Below are 6,972 nucleotides of genomic sequence, written 5' to 3'. Positions count from 1 at the left end.
GACTCAGTATATTCCTTCCATCTTCTTTTAATACTTCCTGAATCATTTAATATTCTACCCAAAGCATCCTTGATTACAGCAACTCTAGGTTTGAATCTGTTCTTCAGTTCCTTGACAAAAAGAGTAGCAGATTAGATTAAAAACACCAAAAGCCATCAATATGTTGTCAACAAGAGACACATTTTAAAAGTGTGTATAAAGACAGACTAAAAATCAAAGAGTGAAAAAACAAACAAATGGTAACGAGAAAAAAAGCAGGAGTAGCCAATATTAATCTCTGATAATAGGCTGCAATATAAAAGCTATCACAAAGGACAAGGAAGGACACTATATAATGCTTAAAAGGTTAATAGGACATAACCATAATATCTATGCACAAAATGATTTTGTTGAGGGAGCTCTGGTAGCCTAGTGGCAAGGAGCTGCACTGCAATCCTGAAGGCTCACAGTTGGAATCCACCAGATGGTCCACTGGAGGAGGGACAATCTCCTTCTGTGCCAATCGGATCTGATTCGACAGTACACAAGAAGAAGAGAGAAAAGATTTTGTTGTTGACTGTAGTAGGAGACTTCAATATATCACACTCAAGGAAAGATAGAACTACCAGAAAGAACCTCAACAAAGATGTTGAAAAATTAAATCACACAATCAACCAACTCGATCTGATAGGAATATACAGGCTACTGCATTTCAAAAAAAGATTAGTATACATTCTTTTCCAATATGCTTGGAACATTCTCCAGAATAGATTGTAATTTAGGTCACAAAGCAAGCCTCAATAAATTAAAAAACAGAAATAATACAAACCATTTTGTCAGAGCACAGTGCTGCAAAATTAGAAACCAGCAAGAGGACAAAGAAGGAAAAACCCCATATACCTGGAAGCTGAACAACACTTTGCTTGAACATGACTGTGTAATAGAAGAAATAGAAAAAGAAAAAGTTTCTTGAAATAAATGAGAATTAAAATACAACTTACCAAAACCTCTAGATAGAGCAAAAGCAGTACTTTTTAGGTCAACTCATAGCAATAAGCAAACACACCAAAAGGGAAGAAAATATAATAATTGATTATTTAACCTAACATCTCCATCAAAGGAAAAAAGAACAAAAAAATCCTGGCAACCTCTAAAAGAAGGAAAATTATAAAATTAGGACAGAAAAAAAGGAAACATTAGGACAGACATGAATACAATAGAAAACAATACAAAACAAAATATGAAACTATCAACAAGACCAGGAATTGGTTCTTTGAAAAGGTCAACAATGAATGCTTCCTAGGTCATTCAACATTCAGCCCATAGCACCCTTAAGTATTGCAACCCCAGGCTTTACGGTTGCAGAGCCCTTCACGTCAGGGACAATAGTGAAATATTTCCTGGGCCAGAGCGTGCTCCGGTCTGAGTTCCCGGGACCAAGTGTTAGCTGCCTTCTGGCAGCCGTACCTGAATCCCTACAGTAAGCGTGTCTTGATGGAAGACACAGTACACCGGGAGGTTACCCCTGACCAGAAAGTCCTGTCCCCGAGACTCCTGACCAAGACCAACAGCATGCCCTGCTGGGCTGAGCGACTGTTTCCTGCCCATGTTGCTCAGTCGGTGTCCATCCTGGAGACCATGACCACCTTCACATGGAACATCAACGCTGCCTGGCTGATGGTGGTGGAGGAACACTGTGTTTACTGTGTGGATCTGATAACAGTGGTTGGACTGAAATCTGCGGAGATGCCTAGGTCTCCTCTAACTTGTCCAGTGTCTCCAGAGCTGTCCAGGAACTTGGTCTGGCTCGGTTTAAAAGGAACCTGACCAAGACTATGAAGGGTTTTGAATACATCTTGGCCAAGCTACAAAGTGAAGCCCCGTCTAAGACACTTGTTGAAACTGCCAAGGAAGCCAAGAAAAAGGCAAAAGAGACAGCACTGGCAGCTACAGAGAAGACCAAGGACCTAGCCAGCAAGGCGGCTACACAGAAAGAGCAGCATCAGCATCAACAATTTGTGGAGCCATCACTGACCCTACACAGCCCTTCTACCACCACCACCACCGCAGAGCAGACAACCCAACTCCAATGCCCAGTGCCAGTGTGCTTTCTTATTAAAAATCAACGTCCTGCTCTATCTAATGTCTAAGAGAGGCTGGGGCGAGGGACAAGGGTCTTGTTTGGCATCTACAGAACAGCAAGCATGTCATCCAGGGTCTGTGATGACTCTGCATTTTCCTCCCACTTGGCAGCTGAGGCACAGAGAGGTACAGACGTGCCCGGGTCAGTGTGCAGGTGAAGTGGAAAATGCTAGACTGTGAGCTCCATGAGGGCAGGGACCTGTTTGCTCTCTGATGTATCTCAAGTATTTGCAATAATATCTAGTGCGTAATTGGCACTCAATAAATAACTGTTGACTTAAAAAAAGAAAAAGGTTGAACAATTTCAGCCCTTTTGATTTCCTGACTCCAGCTCTTTACACATTTCATTATAATACTTTGCTTTGACTTCCCGCGATGCTCTTTGAAATCTTCTGTTAATCTCCTTAACCTCTCTATTTCTTCAATTTGCTTTGGCTTCTCAGAGCTCTAATGCAATATTCAGAGTCTCTTCTGGCATTCTTCTTGGTTTTTTCTTTCTCCTCTGTCATTGTAATAACCTTCTGCATTCTTCCTGGATGATATTCTTGATATCTTCCCACAGCTCATCTGGTCTTTGTTCATTAGTGTTCAAGGCTTCAATCCATTCCTGAGATGTTTTTGAAATTCATGTGGGATAGCCTCAAAATTAAATTTTTGGTTCCTGCAGATTTTATTTAACATTCTTAGCTTTAGTCTGAACTTGCACATAAATAGTTCATGATCTGTTCTGCAATCAGCAACTGGCCTAGTTTTTACAGCTGATACTGAGCTTTGCCAATGATTCATTGCACAGATGTAACTGATCTGATTCTTGTGCATACCATCAGGTGAAATCCACTGTGTATTGTCATCATTTATGTTTCTTATAAAAGGTATTTGCAATGAAGAAATCATTGATTGTCCCGAATTCTATGATTTTTATCTTCAGCCTCATTTCTATCACCAAGTCCATGTTTTACGACTACTGATCCTGATAGAATTCCATAAAAAGTTTGACTTTAAGGAACTCTGGCTTTGTGATAACGAGTTATGCTGCCAACCCAAAGGCAGATGGTTCATATGCACCAGCTGCTCAATGGGGAAAATACAGGCCATTACCGGTGGTCCAGCTATGTGTTGGTTCTGACTCGATGGTATATAACAACATAAGCCCCAAAGTTGATAAGGAACAGAGATGGTGTGAGACAGGTAGTCATAGTTGGCAGCGTGCCATACAGTCCACGACAACCCTTTTTAGTTAGATGCCAGTGAGTACGACTCATAGCATCCCTTTAAACAAATCTGAACCTTGCCCTAACCTGTGCCGTCCTCATCATCTATGACATACTACATAGCCCATTGCTACAGTCACTGTGTTAATCTCATTGACAGTCTTCTTTCACTGACCCTTCCCACTTCCAAGTATGATGTCTTTTTCCAAGGACTGGTCCCTCCTAAAAACATGCCCAAAGGATGTGAGATGACGTGTTATTATCCTTTTCTCTAAGGAGCATCCTGGTTGTACTTTCTCCAGTACACACCTGTTTGATCTTTTGACAATCCATAGGATATTCAGTACTTTTCTCCAGCATCACAACTTAAGGGCATCTATTCTTCTTCTGCCATCCTTATTCACTGTCCAACTTTCAGATGCATAACAAGTGATTAAAAAGATCAAATCTTGGACCAGGTGCACCTTAATCTTTAGACTGACATCATTAATCTTCAGCACTTGAGAGAGGTCCTTAGCAATAGATTTTCCCAATGAGACCCACCTGCCCTAAATGCTAGGATTACTGACCTTTCTAACCTGCCTTGGAGACAATCTATTAGGCCTCTGACTCTGGGGAGGATTGTGGTAGGAACAGAGGCAAGCACAATTAAAATATGTGTAAACAAAGCCTGGGGTCCCATGGAGGCTCACTTATAGAACTGAGCTTCCAATTTGTTGTACACTCACCCCTTTGATGGCAACCTGGAGGACAGTGCAGAATAACCTCCTTTCCGAGTCTCAACACAGTGGAAAAAGAGGCTTTCCATCTTGAAACTTTTTCTGTTGAATCAATTTCTGCTGTACTCTAGATTGGAAAGACAGACTTTTCAACCACTTGTTACATATCTGAGACCTGGACAATAAATAAGGATGCTACAAGAATCGATTCCTTTGAGTTATAATGTTGGAGAAGAGCACTGAATATCCCATGGACTGTCAAAAGAACAAAAAGATATGTCTTGGAAAATGTGCAGCCAGAGTGCTCCTTGCAGGCGAAGATGTTAAAACCTCATTTCACATACTTTAAGAATGTTGCTAGGAGAGGCCATTCCTTGAAGAGTGACATCCATGCATGGAAAAGTGGAGGGGCAATGAAAGAGAGAAAGACTCTCAACAAGATGGACTGACACAGATACTGCAACAATGGGCTCAAGTGTGTCAGAGATGATGAAGACGGCACAGGATAGGACAAGGTTCAGATTTGTTCATAGAGTTGTACTCAAGGGCACTTAACACCACCACCAAATACACTAAATGCCTTTAGAAAATCTTTCTGGTAGAGATCCATGCTTAAAGCATTTAGAAGCAAATCAAAAGCTTGGTGGTTTGAATGCACCATTTACTTTGTGGTTGAAAGACAAGACAGTGTGCTTCTGTTAAAATGTAAATTTTGGTTTGGAAACCCTATGGAGCAGTTCACTTCTGTACTACAGGGTAACCAAGAGCTAGAACCAATTTAATGGTAAGGAGGTTTTAAAAAAATATATTGACTGAAAAAAATATATAGACCGCATATTGATAATACTGCATTCAGGTGCGTATTTCATACATGTATATCCACATATGTATATTTGCACATCTTACACACACACACACACACACACACACACCATTTTGAAAATTTTCTTTTATACATTTTACAACAAATGAATTAGTAAATTTGAACTTCATCAAAGACATTCAGATAGTGAACAAAGACAGAAAAAATATTCAAAATTCCTTGCTCTAAGAGAGATACAAATCAAAACAACTATGAGATATCATCTCATCCCAGTAATAACAGCAAAGTTCAACAGAGCAGCAAACAACAAATGCTGGCTAGGTTGTGGAGAAATTGGAACCCCTTTTTATTGTTGGTGGAAGTGTAAAATGGTACAACCACTATGGAAGGCAGTATGGCGCTTTCTCAAAAGGTTGGAAATAGAAATACCATTTGACCCAGCATTCCACTATTGGGAATATACCCTAAAGAAACCAGAACTGCCACCCAAACAGATACATACACACTCATTTTTATTGCAGCTTTCTTCATAATAGTAAAGAGATGGAAGCAACCCAAGTGCCCATCAACAAATGAATGGATCGAGAAGCTGTAGTATATTCACATAATGGAACACCACACAGCACTGAAAAACAAGGAACTCATAAAATATTCTACAAAATGAGTGACTGGAGGACATTATGATGAATGAAATATCTCAGTCACAAAAGGACAAATACTGCATAATGCCACTGTTATAAAACAGGACTGACATGAGGAGGGTTGGGAGGAAACTAAGAAAAAGGATAAAGAATGAGCACTGCATTGAAACAGATGAGGGAAAGAACAGTCTAAAAGAAATATATGATTAGGTATTATTTGCATGACAACAGTCTAGAACAAGAGGTACATAGCAAAGTAAACTGGGGGGGCAGAGAGGATGGAGGAAATAGTGCAACAATCAAAGAATCTTTTTAAAAAGAAAAGCAAACTGGGGGCATGGAGGTAGGGAAGAAAATTTGCAATAATGAATGTTTGGAAATCCAAGTTTTCTGTAAATTTTCATTATAATATCAATTTAAAAAATTAAAAAATAATTAATGAACTAACCCAGCTAGCTATTCCAATGGTTGGAATATAACCCAAGAAAATGAGAACTGATGCTCAAATGGAGACTTGTACACCAACGTTCATAGCAGTGTTATTCACCATCACAAGAACATGAAAACAGCCCAGATGTCTCACTACAAACAAATGGATTGAGAAGTTGTGGCATATTCAGGCAATGGAATACTAGGCAGCACGCAGGAGCAATGATTTTGTAAATTACTACTCAACTTAGAGGGACTGGAGAGCATTATGCTGAGTGAACTAAGTCCCACAAGGACAATTACTGTATAAAGCCATTATTGTAGAATGAGTATGAGGATCTAAGGGGGGTGGGGTAGGGTGTTAATCATAGGGTTACACAATTCAGTGGGTAGGGGAGGTGAAGGAAATGGGAAGGATGTTCTGTGAAAAACAATGTATTCAAACTTTTTAAATAATTCAGTACAAAATTTAAAAAATTAATGAACTAATTACCTTATCAATGAGAAAGACAGTTACTGTCTAAACTTAAAAAAAGAAAATTCGTTAATTCATGCTTGTCCCTTATCTGGACAAATGGACCTTTTTAAATTTATTTTTTTATTAATTAATTTATTTATTTTTCATTTCAATGAACATCTGCAGAGATTTTTGGAATTCCATTCATTCATTGTACAAATGGACCTTTGACCCTATCACTTTAATAGGGTTCATAGGAAACCAACAAGAAAAGTAAAAATAACTGGGTGCAGTTTTTTAAGGATTGCTTCATATTGTATATTTTTAAGACTGTAATAAATTACTTGCCTCTGGAACCTCTATGAACTTTGAGAAACAATAGTTATAGAAAGGCTTCACGTCTTTTGTTCATAGGGTCACTATGAGTCACGCTTGCTGGAAATCAACAACAACAATAAACTGCTTAGGGTATATTCTTCCTGGTATTGAAATAAGTTGTAGGTCTTGCTATCTTACAAAATTGCATGGAAGACAGAACATACAAAGGAGTTTGGTAAACATTTTAAAAATT

At 39.0% G+C, this 6,972-nt stretch overlaps 1 pseudogene; it reads left to right on the top strand.

The window, feature by feature from the left end:
- Positions 1–6,972, top strand: part of LOC102852895 — an 18,450-nt pseudogene that overhangs the window by 2,753 nt on the left and 8,725 nt on the right.

This window comes from Elephantulus edwardii, unplaced genomic scaffold, assembly GCF_000299155.1.
Source record: "Elephantulus edwardii isolate Elephantulus edwardi_28Jun2011 unplaced genomic scaffold, EleEdw1.0 scaffold00055, whole genome shotgun sequence".
NCBI lineage: Eukaryota > Metazoa > Chordata > Mammalia > Macroscelidea > Macroscelididae > Elephantulus > Elephantulus edwardii.
The sequence above is the reverse complement of the archived record's forward strand: the minus strand, read 5'-3'. Positions and strand labels throughout refer to the sequence as shown.